This window comes from Chlorocebus sabaeus, chromosome 20 (assembly GCF_047675955.1).
Source record: "Chlorocebus sabaeus isolate Y175 chromosome 20, mChlSab1.0.hap1, whole genome shotgun sequence".
Taxonomy (NCBI): domain Eukaryota; kingdom Metazoa; phylum Chordata; class Mammalia; order Primates; family Cercopithecidae; genus Chlorocebus; species Chlorocebus sabaeus.
In genome coordinates this window covers 89,324,592-89,345,293 of record NC_132923.1, presented here as the reverse complement: position 1 = coordinate 89,345,293, position 20,702 = coordinate 89,324,592, and the positions used below count along the sequence as shown (strand labels likewise).

Here is a 20,702-nt window from a genome sequence, read left to right as displayed (position 1 = left end):
TCCCCAGAGAAAGGTTGCCACAGCAGATAAAAATTCGGACAAAAAGAATTAAAAAAATCTTTTTGGAGTTATTGCCTATATGAAGCAAGACAACAAAGCAAAGATGAAAAAGCCCAGGGAAGAAAAGGTATGATTATAGAAAGAAAAAATACATTAGCTGGCAAAATCCAAGAAGGGAATATAAAAGAAATCATCCAGAAATGAAGATAGCTTAGAATAAGTACAAAGGAGAATGTACTTTGAGGAAAACAGTAAGTGAACTAGAGGATAAAAATGAGAAAAGCAGGAATAGGAACAGCTCCAGTCTCCAACTCCCGGCGCGAGCGACACAGAAGACCTGCGATTTCTGCATTTTCAACTGAGGTACTGGGTTCATCTCACTGGGGAGTGCCAGACGATCGGTGCTGGTCAGCTGCTGCAGCCCGACCAGCGAGAGCTGAAGCAGGGCGAGGCATTGCCTCACCTGGAAAGCGCAAGGGGGAAGGGAATCCCTTTTCCTAGCCAGGGGAACTGAGACACACAACACCTGGAAAATCGGGTAACTCCCACCCCAATACTGCGCTTTAAGCAGACAGGCACACCAGGAGATCATATCCCACACCTGGCCGGGTGTGTCCCACACCCACGGAGCCTCCCTCATTGCTAGCACAGCAGTCTGTGATCTACCGGCAAGGCAGCAGTGAGGCTGGGGGAGGGGCGCCCGCCATTGCTGAGGCTTAAGTAGGTAAACAAAGCTTCTGGGAAGCTCAAACTGGGTGGAGCTCACAGCAGCTCAAGGAAACCTGCCTGTCTCTGTAGACTCCACCTCTGGGGACAGGGCACAGTAAATAATACAAACGCAGCAGCTCTGCAGACGCAAACGACTCTGTCTGACAGCTTTGAAGAGAGCAGTGGATCTCCCAACACGGAGGTTGAGATCTGAGAAGGGACAGACTCCCTGCTCAAGTGGGTCCCTGACCTCCGAGTAGCCTAACTGGGAGACATCCCCCACTAGGGGCAGTCTGACACACCACACCTCACAGGGTGGAGTACACCCCTGAGAGGAAGCTTCCAAAGCAAGAATCAGACAGGTACACTCGCTGTTCAGAAATATTCTATCTTCTGCAGCCTCTGCTGCTGATACCCAGGCAAACAGGGTCTGGAGTGGACCTCAAGCAATCTCCTACAGCTACAACCTACAGCTGAGGATCCTGACTGTTAGAAGGAAAGCTATCAAACAGGAAGGACACCTACACCAAAACCCCATCAGTACATCACCATCATCAAAGACCAGAGGCAGATAAAACCACAAAGATGGGGAAAAAGCAGGGCAGAAAAGCTGGAAATTCAAAAAATAAGAGTGCATCTCCCCCGGCAAAGGAGCGCAGCTCATCGCCAGCAACGGATCAAAGCTGGACGGAGAATGACTTCGACGAGATGAGAGAAGAAGGCTTCAGTCCATCAAATTTCTCAGAGCTAAAGGAGGAATTACGTACCCAGCGCAAAGAAACTAAAAATCTTGAAAAAAAAGTGGAAGAATTGATGGCTAGAGTAATTAATGCAGAGAAGCTCACAAACGAAATGAAAGAGACGAAAACCATGGCACGAGAAATACGTGACAAATGCACAAGCTTCAGTAACCGTCTCGATCAACTGGAAGAAAGAATGTCAGCGATGGAGGATCAAATGAATGAAATGAAGCGAGAAGAGAAACCAAAAGAAAAAAGAAGAAAGAGAAATGAACAAAGCCTGCAAGAAGTATGGGATTATGTAAAAAGACCAAATCTACGTCTGATTGGGGTGCCTGAAAGTGAGGGGGAAAATGGAACCAAGTTGGAAAACACTCTTCAGGATATCATCCAGGAGAACTTCCCCAACCTAATAGGGCAGGCCAACATTCAAATCCAGGAAATACAGAGAACGCCACAAAGATACTCCTCGAGAAGAGCAACTCCAAGACACATAATTGCCAGATTCACCAAAGTTGAAATGAAGGAAAAAATCTTAAGGGCAGCCAGAGAGAAAGGTCGGGTTACTCACAAAGGGAAGCCCATCAGACTAACAGCAGATCTCTCGGCAGAAACTCTTCAAGCCAGAAGAGAGTGGGGGCCAATATTCAACATTCTTAAAGAAAAGAATTTTAAACCCAGAATTTTATATCCAGCCAAACTTAGTTTCATAAGTGAAGGAGAAATAAAATCCTTTACAGATAAGCAAATGCTTAGAGATTTTGTCACCACTAGGCCTGCCTTACAAGAGACCCTGAAGGAAGCACTAAACATGGAAAGGAACAACTGGTACCAGCCATTGCAAAAACATGCCAAAATGTAAAGACCATCAAGGCTAGGACGAGCAAAATAACCAGTTAATATCATAATGGCAGGATCAAGTTCACACATAACAATCTTAACCTTAAATGTAAATGGACTAAATGCTCCAATTAAAAGACACAGACTGGCAAACTGGATAAAGAGTCAAGATCCATCAGTCTGCTGTATTCAGGAGACCCATCTCACACGCAGAGACATACATAGGCTCAAAATAAAGGGATGGAGGAAGATTTACCAAGCAAATGGAGAACACAAAAAAGCAGGGGTTGCAATACTAGTCTCTGATAAAACAGACTTTAAACCATCAAAGATCAAAAGAGACAAAGAAGGCCATTACATAATGGTAAAGGGATCAATTCAACAGGAAGAGCTAACTATCCTAAATATATATGCACCCAATACAGGAGCACCCAGATTCATAAAGCAAGTCCTTAGAGACTTACAAAGAGACTTAGACTCCCATACAATAATAATGGGAGACTTCAACACTCCACTGTCAACATTAGACAGATCAACGAGACAGAAAGTTAACAAGGATATCCAGGAATTGAACTCATCTCTGCAGCAAGCAGACCTAATAGACATCTATAGAACTCTCCACCCCAAATCAACAGAATATACATTCTTCTCAGCACCACATCGTACTTACTCCAAAATTGACCACGTAATTGGAAGTAAAGCACTCCTCAGCAAATGTACAAGAACAGAAATTATAACAAACTGTCTCTCAGACCACAGTGCAATCAAATTAGAACTCAGGACTAAGAAACTCAATCAAAACCGCTCAACTACATGGAAACTGAACAACCTGCTCCTGAATGACTACTGGGTACATAACGAAATGAAGGCAGAAATAAAGATGTTCTTTGAAACCAATGAGAACAAAGATACAACATACCAGAATCTCTGGGACACATTTAAAGCAGTGTGTAGAGGGAAATTTATAGCACTAAATGCCCACAAGAGAAAGCAGGAAAGATCTAAAATTGACACTCTAACATCGCAATTAAAAGAACTAGAGAAGCAAGAGCAAACACATTCGAAAGCTAGCAGAAGGCAAGAAATAACTAAGATCAGAGCAGAACTGAAGGAGATAGAGACACAAAAAACCCTCCAAAAAATCAATGAATCCAGGAGTTGGTTTTTTGAAAAGATCAACAAAATTGACAGACCACTAGCAAGACTAATAAAGAAGAAAAGAGAGAAGAATCAAATCGACGCAATTAAAAATGATAAAGGGGATATCACCACCGACCCCACAGAAATACAAACTACCATCAGAGAATACTATAAACACCTCTACGCAAATAAACTGGAAAATCTAGAAGAAATGGATAATTTCCTGGACACTTACACTCTTCCAAGACTAAACCAGGAAGAAGTTGAATCCCTGAATAGACCAATAGTAGGCTCTGAAATTGAGGCAATAATTAATAGCCTACCAACCAAAAAAAGTCCAGGACCAGATGGATTCACAGCTGAATTCTACCAGAGGTACAAGGAGGAGCTGGTACCATTCCTTCTGAAACTATTCCAATCAATAGAAAAAGAGGGAATCCTCCCTAACTCATTTTATGAGGCCAACATCATCCTGATACCAAAGCCTGGCAGAGACACAACAAAAAAAGAGAATTTTAGACCAATATCCCTGATGAACATCGATGCAAAAATCCTCAATAAAATACTGGCAAACCGGATTCAGCAGCACATCAAAAAGCTTATCCACCATGATCAAGTGGGCTTCATCCCTGGGATGCAAGGCTGGTTCAACATTCGCAAATCAATAAACATAATCCAGCATATAAACAGAACCAAAGACAAGAACCACATCATTATCTCAATAGATGCAGAAAAGGCTTTTGACAAAATTCAACAGCCCTTCATGCTAAAAACGCTCAATAAATTCGGTATTGATGGAACGTACCTCAAAATAATAAGAGCTATTTATGACAAACCCACAGCCAATATCATACTGAATGGGCAAAAACTGGAAAAATTCCCTTTGAAAACTGGCACAAGACAGGGATGCCCTCTCTCACCACTCCTATTCAACATAGTGTTGGAAGTTCTGGCTAGGGCAATCAGGCAAGAGAAAGAAATCAAGGGGATTCAGTTAGGAAAAGAAGAAGTCAAATTGTCCCTGTTTGCAGACGACATGATTGTATATTTAGAAAACCCCATTGTCTCAGCCCAAAATCTCCTTAAGCTGATCAGCAACTTCAGCAAAGTCTCAGGATACAAAATTAATGTGCAAAAATCACAAGCATTCTTATACACCAGTGACAGTCAAACAGAGAGCCAAATCAGGAATGAACTTCCATTCACAATTGCTTCAAAGAGAATAAAATACCTAGGAATCCAACTTACAAGGGATGTAAAGGACCTCTTCAAGGAGAACTACAAACCACTGCTCAGTGAAATCAAAGAGGACACAAACAAATGGAAGAACATACCATGCTCATGGATAGGAAGAATCAATATCGTGAAAATGGCCATACTGCCCAAGGTAATTTATAGATTCAATGCCATCCCCATCAAGCTACCAATGAGCTTCTTCACAGAATTGGAAAAAACTGCTTTAAAGTTCATATGGAACCAAAAAAGAGCCCGCATCTCCAAGACAATCCTAAGTCAAAAGAACAAAGCTGGAGGCATCACGCTACCTGACTTCAAACTATACTACAAGGCTACAGTAACCAAAACAGCATGGTACTGGTACCAAAACAGAGATATAGACCAATGGAACAGAACAGAGTCCTCAGAAATAATACCACACATCTACAGCCATCTGATCTTTGACAAACCTGAGAGAAACAAGAAATGGGGAAAGGATTCCCTATTTAATAAATGGTGCTGGGAAAACTGGCTAGCCATAAGTAGAAAGCTGAAACTGGATCCTTTCCTTACTCCTTATACGAAAATTAATTCAAGATGGATTAGAGACTTAAATGTTAGACCTAATACCATAAAAATCCTAGAGGAAAACCTAGGTAGTACCATTCAGGACATAGGCATGGGCAAAGACTTCATGTCTAAAACACCAAAAGCAACGGCAGCAAAAGCCAAAATTGACAAATGGGATCTCATCAAACTAAAGAGCTTCTGCACAGCAAAAGAAACTACCATCAGAGTGAGCAGGCAACCTACAGAATGGGAGAAAATTTTTGCAATCTACTCATCTGACAAAGGGCTAATATCCAGAACCTACAAAGAACTCAAACAAATTTACAAGAAAAAAACAAACAACCCCATCCAAAAGTGGGCAAAGGATATGAACAGACATTTCTCAAAAGAAGACATTCATACAGCCAACAGACACATGAAAAAATGCTCATCATCACTGGCCATCAGAGAAATGCAAATCAAAACCACAATGAGATACCATCTCACACCAGTTAGAATGGCGATCATTAAAAAGTCAGGAAACAACAGGTGCTGGAGAGGATGTGGAGAAATAGGAACACTTTTACACTGTTGGTGGGATTGTAAACTAGTTCAACCATTATGGAAAACAGTATGGCGATTCCTCAAGGATCTAGAACTAGATGTACCATATGACCCAGCCATCCCATTACTGGGTATATACCCAAAGGATTATAAATTATGCTGCTATAAGGACACATGCACACGTATGTTTATTGCAGCACTATTCACAATAGCAAAGACTTGGAATCAACCCAAATGTCCATCAGTGATAGATTGGATTAAGAAAATGTGGCACATATACACCATGGAATACTATGCAGCCATAAAAAAGGATGAGTTTGTGTCCTTTGTAGGGACATGGATGCAGCTGGAAACCATCATTCTTAGCAAACTATCACAAGAACAGAAAACCAAACACCGCATGTTCTCACTCGTAGGTGGGAACTGAACAATGAGATCACTTGGACTCGGGAAGGGGAACATCACACACTGGGGTCTATCATGGGGAGGGGGGAGGGGGGAGGGATTGCATTGGGAGTTATACCTGATGTAAATGACGAGTTGATGGGTGCAGCACACCAACATGGCACAAGTATACATATGTAGCAAACCTGCACGTTGTGCACATGTACCCTACAACTTGAAGTTTAATAATAATAAATAAATTTAAAAAAAAAAAAAAAAAAAAAAAAAAAAAAAAAGAAAATGAAAAAAAAAAAAAAAAAAAAAAAAAAATGAGAAAAGCAAGCAAAATGAAACAGAAGAATATTTTTGAAAGGATTGGGGGAAAGAAAATGATTGGTATATAAAACAGGCAATGAAGATTCAACTTGTGGACTTTTGGAGTCCTCAAAGCAGTTAACCAATATAATAGTACAGAATGAATATTTAAAGCTTAATTCAAGAGGCTACTTCCTGAAATAAAGTAGGATTGACTATATATATTAATTCATGGTAATACCAAGACATAGTCTGGTAAATGTATTCTACCTTACAGATTAAGGAAGAATCTTGATAATCCAGGTAAGTTTAGGTCATGTATAGAGGAAAAAAAGAGATAAGAATAGCCTTAGATTTATTCAAATTAACTTTTAATGTTATAAGACAGAGGAGTAACATCTACAGAGTCCTCAAGATAAGAAAATGACACCTGAGGGTTTTTATATCCAGCCCAAGTGCTCTTCAGTGAGCAGTTCTTCAGTTATAAAGGCTATAGACAAGCAATTTTGAACATGCATGATTTCAGCATAATCAACCAATAGTTAATTAGGGAAGTTGGAGCAAAATAACTAAAAAACTAAAAACAGTGTGAAGATTAGGCTGAGGAATAGAAGATAAATAATGTTCAAAAAATATAGGAATGATACAACGAATATAAATTATGAGAGGATCAGGAGGAAGATTGAAGGTAGAGTGTTCGCTGTTTGCTTAAACTTTTACAACCAAGAATAAAAGCATGTATTTTAAAGCTGACAAATCAAGTGATTGAACTATATGCCTATTTAACAGTACAGAAGTATATACCGAAAAAGTAATATAAATGACATAAATTGAGAAGTGGAGAAAAGAAAAGGAAAGGAGAAGAAAGAAGTATACCGCTTTATCATTGTTCATAGGAGGGAACTAATAGATGCTATCTAAAGAAGTAGAGAACTAAAGAAGTTATATAAAGTCCTAAGTACAAATATAACCACTAAAAAAAAAATGCAGTTTTTCTAACTGTCAAACTAACTTCACACACACACACACACACACACACACACACACACACAAAGAAAAGAGAGTTCATAGTGAAGAACTCAGCAAAGTAACATCAATACTGAAAAACATGCAGAAGCCAAGACCAAATACATCAGTCATATTAATAAATGTGAACAGGCTAAAATCACCTATTAAAAGAAAAAGACTGTCACAAAGAAAGAAATTCTAAGCAGTATAAAAGAGACATATTATACCTAAAGCAAAGCCATTCATATAGATTTAAAATAAACATTTTGGCAAAGGTCTATCCATCAAATGCAGACACGAAGACAAAGATCATAATTAGACAAACAGGATCTCAAGTCAGAAAGCATTAAATGAGTCAAAGACAGGCATGTTATATGTAAAGGTTGCTATTTACAATTAACATATTTATTATCCATTGATGCATATCAAATTACCCTAACATTTAGCAGTTTAACACAATGAACATTTATTATTTGATACAGTTTCTGAAGATCAGGAATCTTGGAGCTGCTTAGCTGGGTGGTTCTGGCTTGGTTCAGGGTTCCTCAGGAAGCTGCAGTAGGCTGCTGGCCAGGGATATAATCAGCTGAAAGCTTTACTGGGACTGGCAGATGCAGCTCCAAGCTCGCTCATTTGGCTGTTGGGGCAGCAGAGAGAAAGGGGGAGGGAGGGAGAGAGAAACAGAGAGCACCCAAGATGAAAGTCCTGGGGTCTTTTATAACCTAATATCAGAAGTAATATATACCATAATTTTTGTGATATTTTCATATTCTATAGGTCATAAAGACCAACCCTGATATAATGTGGGTGTGGACTACACATGTGTATCATACCTGGACGTCATTGTCCATAACCGTTATAGGTATCTATGCACAAAACAATATAGCATCAATATTCATAAAACTGAAACTACAGGAGCTACAAGGGGAAATAAACCATAAATACATGATTAATGGAAGACTTAATTCAGTGATCATAGTATATATTAGGCAAATGGACAAGAAATAGTTAAGGATAGAGAAGACTAAATATCATTTTGAAATCTATATTCTAAAAACAGATAATCTACCATTGAAAAATTCAATTGGCCATAAAATGTTTGTGACAATTAATATAAGACAACAAGAAAACCTTGATAAATTACAAAAATAAAAATATTAATAATATGGACACTATAATGTTCCCAACAGAAAGAAAAGATAAATGTTTAAGGTGATGGATATCTTAATTATCCTGATTTGATCATTACATCTTGAATACTGGTATCAAATCATCAACTAGTATATATCCATACAAAAGTAAAAGTGATGGTTTAGACAATATTCTCTAATCACAAAGGTTTAAATTAGAAATTAATACTAAAATCAGAAAACAAAAAAGCCCCTCTGTATTAATCCATTTTCACACTGCTATAAAGAACTATCTGAGTTTGGGTACTTTATAAAGAAAAGAGGTTTAATTGGTTTAAGTGGCTGGGAGGCCTCAGGAAATTTACAATCATGGTGGAAGGTGAAGGTGAAGCAAGGCATGTCTTGCATAGCAGCAGGAGAAAGACAGTGAAGGAAGAACTGCCACTTTTAAACTTTTAAACCATCAGATCTTGTGAGAACTCACTCACTATCATGAGAACAGCATAGGGAAACCACCCCCATGATCCAATCACCTCAAACCAGATCCCTCCCCTGACATGTAGGGATTGCAATTTGACATGAGATTTGGGTGGGGACAGAGCCAAGACATATCATTCTGCCCTGGCCCCTCCCAAACATCATGTTCTTCTCACATTTTGAAACCAGCTGTGCTTTCCCAACAGTCCCCCAAAGTCTTAACTCATTCCAGCATTAACTCAAAAGTCGAAGTCCAATGTCTTATCTGAGATATGAGAAGTCCTTTCTGCCTATGAGCCTGTAAAATAAAAAATAAAAACAAGTTAGTTACCTCCAAGATACAATGAGGGTACAGGCATTGGGTAAATGCTTCCATTCTGAAAGGGAGAAGTTGGCCAAAACAAAGGGGCTATAGGCCCTATGCAAGTCTGAAACCCAGCAGGGCAGTTATTAAATCTTAAAGCTCCAAAATAGTCTCCTCTCACTCCATGTCTTACATCCAGGGCATGCTGATGCAAGGAGTGAACTCCCAAGGCCTTGGGCAGCTCCACCCCTGTGCTCTGCAGGGTAGAGCTCCTGTGACTGCTTTCACGGGCTAGTGCTAAGTGCCTGTGACTTTTTCAGCTGTACAGTGCAAGCTGTCAGTGGATCTACCATTCTAGGGTCTGAAGGACAGTGGCCTTCTTCTCACAGCTCTACTAGGCAGTGCCTCAGTGGGGACTCTCTCTGGAGGCTCCAACTTCACATTTCCCATTCACACTGCCCTAATGGAGGTTCTCCATGAGGACTCCACCTCTGTGGCAGACTTCTGCCTGGACATCGGGGCATTACCATACATCCTCTGAAATCTAGGTGGAGGTTCCCAAACCCCGATTCTTGTCTTCTGCACACCCACAGGCCCAACACCACATGGAAGCTGCCAAGGCTTGGGGTTTGCATGATCTGAGCTGTACCTTGGCCCATTTTAGCCATGGCTGGAGCTGGAGCTGTTGGGACGCAGAGTGCCATGTCCTGAGGCTGCACAGAACAGCCAGGTCCTGGGCCTGGTCCATGAAACCATTTTTCCCTCCTAGACCTCCAGGCCTGTGATGGGAGGGGCTGCCACGAAGATCTCTGAAGTGCCCTAGAGACACTTTTCCCATTGTCTTGGCTATTAACATTTGGTTCCTTGTTACTATGCAAATTTCTGTAGTTGCCTTGAATTTTCCCCCAGAAAATGAGTTTTCCTTTTCTACCACTTGGCCAGGCTGGGATTTTCTAAACTTTTTTGCTCTACTTCCCTTTTAAGCATAAGCTCCGATTTCAGATCATCTCTTTGTGAATGCATATGACTGTACACTTTTAGAAACAGCCAGGTTACATCTTGATTGTTTTGTTGCTTAGAAATTTCTTCCATCAGATACTCTAAATCATCTCTCTCAAGTTCAAAGTTCCACAGATCTCTAGGGCAAAAGCAAAATCCCGCCAGTCTCTGCTAAAGCATAGCAAGAGTGACCTTTACTCCAGTTCCCAGTAAGTTGTTCATCTCTGTCTGAGAGCACCTCAGCCTGGACTTCATTGTCCATTTTACTGTTAGTATTTTGGTCACAACCATTCAACAAGTCTCTAAGAAGTTCTAAACTTTCCCACATCTTCCTGTCTTCTTCTGAGCCCTCCAGACTGTTCCAACTTCTGCCTGTAACGCAGTCCCAAAGTTGCTTCCACATGTTCAGGTATCTTTATAGTAGTACCTCACTCTCCTGGTACCAATTTTCTGTATTAGTCTGTTTTTACACTGCCATAAAGAGCTATCTAAGACTGGGTAATTTAAAAAGAAAAGAGGTTTAATTGACTCACAGTTCCACATGGTGGGGGAGGCCGCAGGAAACTTCAATCATGGTGGAAGGTAAAGGGGAAGCAAGGCACGTCTTACATGGTGGCAGGGGAAAGAGAGGGAGGGGTAGAACTGCCACACACCTTTAAACCATCAGATCTCATGAGAACTCCCTCACTATCATGAGAACAGCATGGGGAAAATCACCCCCATGATACAATCACCTCCCATCAAGTCCCTCCCCCAATACATGGGGATTATGATTAGACATGAGATTTGGATGGGGACACAGAACCAAATCACATCACCCTCTATGTGGAAAATGGAAACAATCAAACAAAGACTTTGACCCAACAGGCTTGGGTTAAAGAGGAAATATGAATCAAATAATATTTTAAAAATGATTTTTGATGGAAATACTCCATGTCAGCGCCCATGGCCTATGGTTAAAGGGGTGCACCCAGGCTAGTGGTGCTTGTGAATGAGTGGGTAGGGCAGATAGAAGCCACACTTTCTCATACCTAAACTTTATCAGCAATAAAATGATATTTTGTCCTCCATCTGTTTTATTCTCAGTGGGTTCAGAATTTGGGCAAAGAAAAAGGATGTTATTTGTTGAACTGCCCCTATACTACTAAATGATGCAACAAAGCAAAAGAAAAATATTAGAGAGACAAAAGCTGGGAAGGAGGATGTAACATTAGCACTACTTGTAGATGATTATATACCTGGAAGCCCTGAAGAACCTACAGGGAAACTATTGCCAGCAGTGAGAGAATTTAGTAAGAGGGATACGTAAAGTTAAAAAACAAGAATTAACTACTGTCATGTATAAATATAACCATTTGGAAGACAGAATGAAAGAAAATATCTAATTTACAAGAGTAGTGACAATGACAACAACAAAAATAAACTACCTTTCAATAAAGTTAAAGGTAGGAGCAAGTCCTATACAAAGAAAATGTTGAAACACTTCTACAGGACACAAAAGAAGACTTGAATAATTGGAAAGACCATGTTTTTGGCTAGGAAGACTCAACATCATAAAGATGTCAATTCTCCCTAAGTTAATTTCTAAATTTAATGTGAGCTCAATAAAATATCAGCAATTTTATTTTTTAGCCAGACAAGCTGATTCTAAAGTTCATGTGAAAAAATAAAGAAACAAAAACATTCAGAAAAACTCTGAAGAGTACTATCAGGGGACTAGCTCTACCAGATATTAAAACATAATAGTCTCAGTAATTGAAACAGTGAGGAACTGATGCATGAACAGCAAGACAGGCCAATCAACTATAATAGAAAGTCCAGAAATAGAAGTGAATACACATATGGGAGCTTAGTATATGAAAAAAACTGGCTTCTAAGATCAATGGGAGAAATGATTAACTGTTCAATAAATGTGGTTGGGGTCATTGGTTGGTCATGTGGAAAAAAAATAAGGTTAGGGTCATACCTAGCACCATATACCAGAATAACTTCCAAATGGATCAAAGATTGAAAAGCCAAAATCATGCCACAACATGCTAGAAGAAAACTTGAGAAAATCCTTTTGTAATCTTGGGATCAGGAAGATCTTTCAAATTATGACCTAAGACAGAGAAGACCTTAGAGAAAAAAAATAGAACACTTACACTACATTAAGGAAATCTTTATGCCAAAATACAAAGTCAAAGATAACTTTATTGGGAAAGAATATTTGATACTCTTTTCATCAGAAGGTTAATCTCCCTAATTGATAAAGTGGTCATAGAAACCAATGAGATAAAGAACCAAGAACTCGATAGAAAAATTGGCAAAGGATATGATCAAGTGGTTCACAGAAAAAGGTTCTACCTTGCTCATAATAGAAATGCAGATTAAAGCAACACCAAGATACCATTTTTCAGCTGTCAAAATGATTTTAAAAATCCAAGAATTTGAAATATATACTCTGTTGATAAGGCTGAGGAAACAATGTTGTTAGGGTATAAACTGATCTGGTCTCCATGAAGGACAATCTGGCAAAAACCCATTCACATTAGAAGTGTATGTATTCTCTGATCTAACAAATCTAAGAATTTACTCTAAAGATAGATTTGCAGAATATGCAGAGGAAGGGACATATGCAGAGTTGTTTGTAATAGTTAAGATTGAAAACAACCTAAATGCTCATCAATAGGGGAATGGTTAAATAAACTATGATACATGTATTATTCCCATACAAAAAAAAAGCCATAAACCTATACAAAACATGAGGAATCTCTCAATGTACTCACATGGCAGATCTTCAGGGCATACTGTTAGGTAAAAAATCTAGTGTAAATGACACATCACAATTGTGTGAAAAGATGGAGGGATAATTATATATTTATATTTGCTTGAATATACATAAAAATCTGTGTTTATCTGTTTAGAAGTGGAATGGGGGAAAGGATGTGGGATGGACACTTTTTCTTTTATATCTTATTTTGCCTTATATAAATGTATTACCTATTTAAATAATTAAATACTTAAATTTTAAAAAATCTCATAAATGAAAACATTTGATACTTGGTACAGGATTAGATAAACAGAGCGACAGATAAGAATAGAGAGCCTAAAACAGACCCCTACCCCTACAGAAACTTTTTACATCAGGGGTCCCCAACCCCCGGCCACAGACTGGTATGGGTCTGTGACCTGTTAGAAACTGGGCTGCACAGCAGGAGGTTGAGTGACAGGTGAGGAGTGAGCCAGCCAGCAGGAGCAAACTTTCGTCTGTGTTTACAGCCACTCCTCATTGCTCGTGTTACTGCCTGAGCTCCGCTTTCTGCCAGATCAGCAGTGGCATTAGATTCTCCCAGGAGCACAAACCCTATTGTGAACTGTACATGTGAAGGATCTAGGTTGTATGCTCCTTATGATAATCTAATGCCTGATGATCTGTCACTGTCTCCCATCACCCCAAGATGGGACCATCTAGTTGCAGGAAACGAGCTCAGGGATCCCACTGATTCTGCATTATGGTGAGTTGTATAATTATTTCATTATATATTACAATGTAATAATAATAGAAATAAAGTGCACAGTAAATGTAATGCCCTTGAATCATCCTGAAACCATCCCTGCCCCCATGTCCGTGGAAAAATTGTCTTCCACAAAACTGGTCCCTGGTGCCAAAAAGATTGGGAAACGCTGTTTTACATGACAGAGGTGACATTTCAAACCAGTGGCAAAATGATGGGCAATTCAATCAGCTGGGACAAGTGTTATCTATCTACAGATAGTTCTCGATCTATGGAAAAAGTAAAATTGTTCTGCTAACTCTCACTCTATGCAAAAATTAATTCTAGAATCAATATGGAAGAATATGGAAAGCCAAAAACATAACAGTTTCAGATAAAAACATAGGAGAATATCTTTCTGACCTCAGGGTATACAATGACAGTTTATAAACAGTTTACAAAAAAACAGAAACAAGTATGGGAAAACATGGATAGATTTGACTACATTGAAATTCAAACGTTTATATGCATCAAAAGACATTACAAACAATGTAAAAAGAGAAGTTACAGACTAGGAGAGGATATATGCAACACATTTCACAAAAAAGTGATGAGTATGTAGAATACATAAAAAGACCTTTAAATCAATTAGATAATGCAAAGGACCCTACAGAAAAATAGCCAAAGTATGCCAAGAGTCAATTCACAGAAGAGAAAACCTGAATATTTGAAATGGTGCTTGGTCACAAATTAAGTAGTGAAAATCAAATTAAAATTACACTGTAATTATATTATGCACATATCAGATTTGCAAAAATGTGAAAGTCTGACAATTTCATGTGTTGAAGAGACTATGGGACCATAGGAGCTCTCATACACTGCCCATGGGAAAGGACATTTGTGAAACTACATTGAAGGGCAAGTTGGTAATATCTGATAAAGATACAAACACACACACACAGACACATCTTATATATATATGAAATTCTCACATAAGGAAGCATGCACAGGAATATTCCTTCAACATTGTTTGAAAGAGTAAAAAAGGCCGGCTGTGGTTGCTCACTCCTATAATCCCAGCACTTTGGGAGGCTGAGGTGGGTGGATCACAAGGTCAGGAGACGGAGACCACCTTGGCCAACAAGGTGAAACCCTATCTCTACTAAAAATACAAAAATTAGCTGGGTGTGGTGGTGCATGCCTGTAATCCCAGCTACTTGGGAGGCTGAGGCAAGAGAATCGCTTGAACCTGGGAGGCAGAGGTTGCAGTGAGCTGAGATCGCGCCACTGAACTCCAGCCTGGACTACAGAGCTAGACTCCGTCTCAAAAAAAAAAAAAAAAAAAAAAAAAAAGAAGAAAGAAAGAGTGAAAAGAAAATGCATGCAACCTAAATGTTGATCAAGAGATCCCAGCACTTTGGGAGGCCGAGGTGGGCGGATCATGAGGTCAGGAGATTGAGACCATCCCGGCTAACATGGTGAAACTCTTTATCTACTAAAAAACACAAAAAATTAGCCGGGCATGGTGGCAGCGCCTGTAGTCCCAGCTACTGGGGAGGCTGAGACAGGAGAATGGCGTGAACACGGGAGGCGGAGCTTGCAGTGAGCCAAGATCGCGCCACCGCACTCCAGCCTAGGCGACAGAGCCAGACTCCGTCAAAAAAAAAAAAAAAAAAAAAAGAACAGAATTGGTGAATAGGTTGTGGTATAACTCTATACTGTAAGGTACTATGTGTCCGTGAAAATGAAAAAAAAAACCAGACCCAGAGCTACATGAATCAATGTGGGGAAATCTCACACACACTATTGAACGAGAACAAAACAAGACAAAACAAAAAAACAAATCACAGAAGGATATACAGTAGGATAACATTTGTATGAAGTTTAAAGGCAGGCAAAATGATACTATATAATGTTTATGTTCACACAAAATCAAAAACATGCAAAATGATCCTATACAATGTGTGAAGGAGTATAAGAGCATAAGATATAAATGGAAAGGACACATCCTATCAAGGAGGGTGGTTACTCTAATGGGAGAGAAAGGAATGAGGTAGGAGGGAGGTCCTCAGAGATCTTCAACTGTATGTATACTGTTTTTATTCTTATCAGCATGGTGGGTATTGGGTGCTCATTTTCTTATTCTTTGTACCTTTTGATGTCAGACATATTTCATAATTGCAAAAGATTAAGTGTTCCTTTACAACGATAATAACTAACTAGAAAATCGAGTAAGTCCCACCTTTTTACAACAACAATAGAAACTATAAAGTAGGAATGAAGAGTGTGCAAGAACTTTATGAAGGAAAATATTAAACTTTAAGAAAATATCATAAAATAAGGCCTTAATAAAGGAATAGAAGCTACATGTTGACGGACTGCATAGCTGCTAATTCTCCCCAAATTAACACATAAACTCAGTGTAGTATTATAACATTCCCCTCTCCCCTCATGCTCACCCCATTCTTTGAGAAAGACAGTTGATGCTTTCCTAGTTTTATAAGCAAACATGTCTGAAGCACTGAGCAGTGTCTAACACACAGTCAACACCATCACATGAGACTATTATGATGGTTCATTCCACCACCTCATAACGTGGACTCTTGCACTTTGATTTTTTTGGGGGGACTCCTAAAAGGTCAGGGTCATTTGAATGTTAGCAGAATAAATGATAAACCACTGATTCATCAAGGGTGTGTGTGTGTGTGTGTGTGTGTGTGAGAGAGAGAGAGAGAGAGAGAGAGAGAAGTAGCTATGAGAGAGGTTACCATTTTCAATTTACAAAAGGAGAAAATGGGACCTAGAGAAAGAGTCCTATTCAAGGTGTGCAGCAGTTGTGCTGAGAAGGAGAAGGAGGAAAGGTTGTGGAAGGGACTGGTGAAGCAGAAAGCTGGGACAGGAGAGAAGAGAGAGAAGGGAAGGCACAGTGAGGTTGCTGAGGAGGTAAGATTCCATTTGTTTCCCTCTGCTGGTTCACTGGTGATGGAAATAGTATTTGCTCTCCCCACTCATGGTCAAGGACACCTCCCTCTCCTCTTCTGAGGGAATTACTTGTCAGTCTTCATGGAGCTGTTTCATTTCCCCACTGCCGTGGGGTTCTTTGGCCAGCTGGGCACTTCCAACTCTGACCGCACCTCTCTACACTCTCATGAAAAATCACAAGTTCTTAAATGGTCCAAAACACAATGTCAGTTCCTGGGAGTTTCTACTGAAGGAAGATTATTTATGACACTTGTTAAAGATGGTAAGGGAGACTTTATCCAAGTGGGACTATTGCAATGGGGGTTTTGCAGGAGGGGAGACAGATCAGGCTCAACTCCGAATACAGCAGAACAAATGGGGAATTAAGGAGCAGGGCGGAGGGCAGTGTATGGAAAATTACTAAGAGGAAAGAAACATCAAGGAGAAGAGGGATTCTGGGTAAACTGACTCAACAGGATTCTTGCTGAAGGCAAGCTGGGTGATAAGCTATAGAGAGTGAGGGTGAGGAATTTGATCATATATGGAGGATGATCAGAGGCCAGGGATTTTCACTAAACTGATCAGCAGGATTCTTGTTAAAAGTGCACTAAGCGAGCCAAGGATAGGGCCCTGATTCAAAGCCTAGTCCAGAAGAGGGCTCAGAGGAGCTGACTCAAGATCCATCCTTGTCAAAGTCCTTGTCATTTCAGCCAGGAGAATCCCTGGGAGTTTGGTGAGAGATGAGTGCCTGGGCCCTGCTTGGAACAAAATCCCATGACTTCTCCCAGGGCAGTCCCTTATGAGACGTGAGTCCAGCAGAACAGGATCATCAGTGGGGTTGGTGTAGGTCTCCAACCTGGGGACAGATTCACCAAGGATCTCAAGGCCCATGGGAGGGCTCTCCACCCCGATATCATAGTCACCCCACACTGTCCATTTCACCTGCCCCATCCATTGGACACAGTAGCATGTGCATGGACAGGAAGTGGCGAGCTGCTCTCTGCGGTAAGGCTGGAGATTCCTTGACTGAAAACAGGCCACCCCTGTGGAGGGGACAGAACAGCCTCTCACTACAGGAAGATAGAGCAGAAAGTAGGGAAGTACACTGGTTTCCCTTCTGAATTCTGCATTCTGAATTGTTTAATCTTCACCATAACTCTGTGAGGTAGGCATGGCTAATTCCTGTTCATAGAAGAAGAAAGTGAGGCTCTGAGGGGTGAATTAACAGGGGAAGGAAACATAGTGAGCATATCGGGCCGATGGTGGTGGAGTCAAGATCCAAACCTACAGACATCTGGTTGTAAAACTAGCTGTTTCTGGTACTATTCTATGATGTCTTGTGCTGCAATCACATGGCAGGGAATAATGTTAGAATTAGTTTCTAAAAAACTTGGGGCTGGAGCCAGAAAGGCAATGACAATCCCAGAGCAAAACGTTGGAGATTGCAAGGGAAGGACTCTCAAGAAGGGGCCTAGTCCATGTCCTGATTATCTCAGGACATGAGGTCCTCTGGTCTTGCCTCCATGTTTCCCTTCAGGTTGTAAATGCTCAAGCCCACAGCTCACTGAGCTCTCTGGAAAACCAGTTGTTCACCTCTAAGCCTGTTTCCCCCGTATGACAATCATTATCCTCTGGGATGTGGGTCTTGGCCCATCGCAAGACTGCAGAGCCTAACTTCAGGCATGGACACCTACGGTTCCCACACTGGACTCCTGTGAAGTGAGAGCCAACATCTTTGGTAGGTAAGGATGCGAATGTTTTATAGGAATGGTGGTGGGGAGCATGCCTCCAGGCCTGGGGCACAACCCTCTGTTGGAAGGAAGGGATCGTACTGAGGGAGCCAAATCTGGATTCTGTTAAAAGTCATCATCTCCAGTCCTCAATTTTCTTGTCCACATTCCTAACTCTGGTGCCATACAGGGGGGTGTGCATGGGTGTATGGTGGATGGATGTATATGCTCATGGCAAGTATGTGTAGATAATATTTACTTTGTGAAGTGCCACCCCTCTTCCTCATCCTCTTGCATTAATTCACTAAATCATACAATCCAATAGGAAGAGCCATAAGCCTTTCCTTGGGTACCCACACTTCTGGGATAATGTCTAAGCTCCTCTGTAGACTACACTAGCCCTCCCTGACCTGGTCCTGATGGCCTCTTGGCCTCTTCTCTTGCCATTCCTACTTACCACCTGTAGTACTCCCTCACCTCAGGTGCTTGCCATTCTCAGAGGCACCAGGCTTACTTACCTCTACATTTTTGTACATGTCTCTCTGCCTGCAATGCCCCTTCTTTCCCCTATGTCTAGCCAACACAGTCAAGGGTCACTTTCTCCAAGAAGTCTCCTCTAACCTGACCAGGGTGGGTTGGTTGTGCTGACCTCTGCTGAGGAAGTTCCCCACACTCACCCCTGCCTTTGGCCCACGTAACAACTCATTTCTGTTATTCTTCCCCTAGACTGTGACCTCCTTGTGGGAAGCAGGTCTAAACCATCAGGGTGTTTCTAGAGCCCAGTCCAGGGCTGGGCACAATGGAGGCGTTCAGTGAGTGTTTGATGAATAAATGAATGAATGAATGAGTGACACAGTGCCAGGGTTGTGAATGTTGGCCTTGGAATCCTGCTGCTTGGGTTGGAATCCCAGTTACTGAACTTGTTGTATGTGGCTGTGAGCAAGTTACTAACTTTCCTATGCCTCAGTTTTCTCATCTGTAAATTGGGGCTAAATAAGAGAAACTATCTCATGGTGTTGTTATAACGCCTCAACGAGTCAATACATGAAAAGCGTTTAAAATGGTGCGTGGCACATGGTAAGCAGCACAGTAAATATTAGTTATAGTTATTGCAACTAAATCATTTATTCATTGAGTCAATCATCTTTTTTTTTTCCATAAAAAATTTTCATCTAGTGTCTTTTCTGTGCTAGGCACTTGGCTGGGCCTTAGAGCCACAGATAAAAATCAGGCAGCTCTTGTCCTCAATATGGAATCAGGGGAACACCGAAGCAGATACAGGTAATTACATCCCCAGGGAGGGATGCCCGGTGCTTAGAAGGGCATGGCTCAGGGCCAGCAGACAGAGACCCTGCGCTTGGAATAGACAGGCCTCTCTCCTCCCAGAGATCCCTGAGGACAAGGCAGCTCGCGGAGGAGGGATGTGTATAAGTGAAGGCTGGACCTGGAAAACCCGTAGGGTCTGGGAGTCTCTGCTCAGCCTTCATGGACAGCTGAGTCCTGAAATCCAGGGCCTTTGATTTTTCATTGACTAATGCTGCATTTCATTGAACAGAAGCTTCCTGTTAAATCGAAACAGATGAGGTTTCAAAAATAATTCTAATTGATTCCATTCCTAAAGTTCACATCAGTAGCTCTTGGACCCAGCCAAGAGAGAAGAGTTGTGTGTGCGCGTGTGTGTGTGCGCACATGGCTGTGCATGTACATGCACAGGTGTGTATGATAGATAATAATAGCGGTCACTTTTCAAACACGTATGATACATTTTTCCTATTTTACTTCATGTAGACTTCACAGCACCCCCAGTAGGTAAGTGCTTTTATTAGCACCATTTCTAGATAAAGAGACTGGGAGCTCAGAGGGATCAAGTAACTTTCCCAAGATCATAAAGCTATAAGTGGTAGAGTCAGAGCATGATCTTCTTTCTCACTTCAAAGCCTCAATTCCTAGCAACACGAGGGAAGGATTAGGAGAGGAGGAGGTCACAGGGCGATGGAGTCACTGAGCCTGTTTGACCAAGCAAGGGACCTGAGAGGTGTGCAATGACAATGAAAAATAATCACGACAGATGCCATCTAGTGACCCCACCTACTACTTGCGAGGCTCTGTCACTGGTGATTTACAGATACTAAGTCCTCACACTATTTCAGTGCAGTAAGTAT

General features: G+C 40.9%; 2 long non-coding RNA genes across 2 annotated transcripts in view; one reads left to right on the top strand and one right to left on the bottom strand.

The window, feature by feature from the left end:
• Nucleotides 1-20,702, top strand: part of LOC140709380 (uncharacterized) — a 170,953-nt gene that overhangs the window by 63,275 nt on the left and 86,976 nt on the right. The gene's annotated exons all lie outside the window — the stretch shown is intronic.
• The window catches only part of LOC140709243 (uncharacterized), a 38,025-nt gene continuing 25,147 nt past the window's right edge, over nucleotides 7,825-20,702 (bottom strand). The window contains exon 3 of the long non-coding RNA XR_012089671.1: nucleotides 7,825-9,368. This is a non-coding gene — a long non-coding RNA (uncharacterized lncRNA). The remainder of the gene's footprint in view (nucleotides 9,369-20,702) is intronic.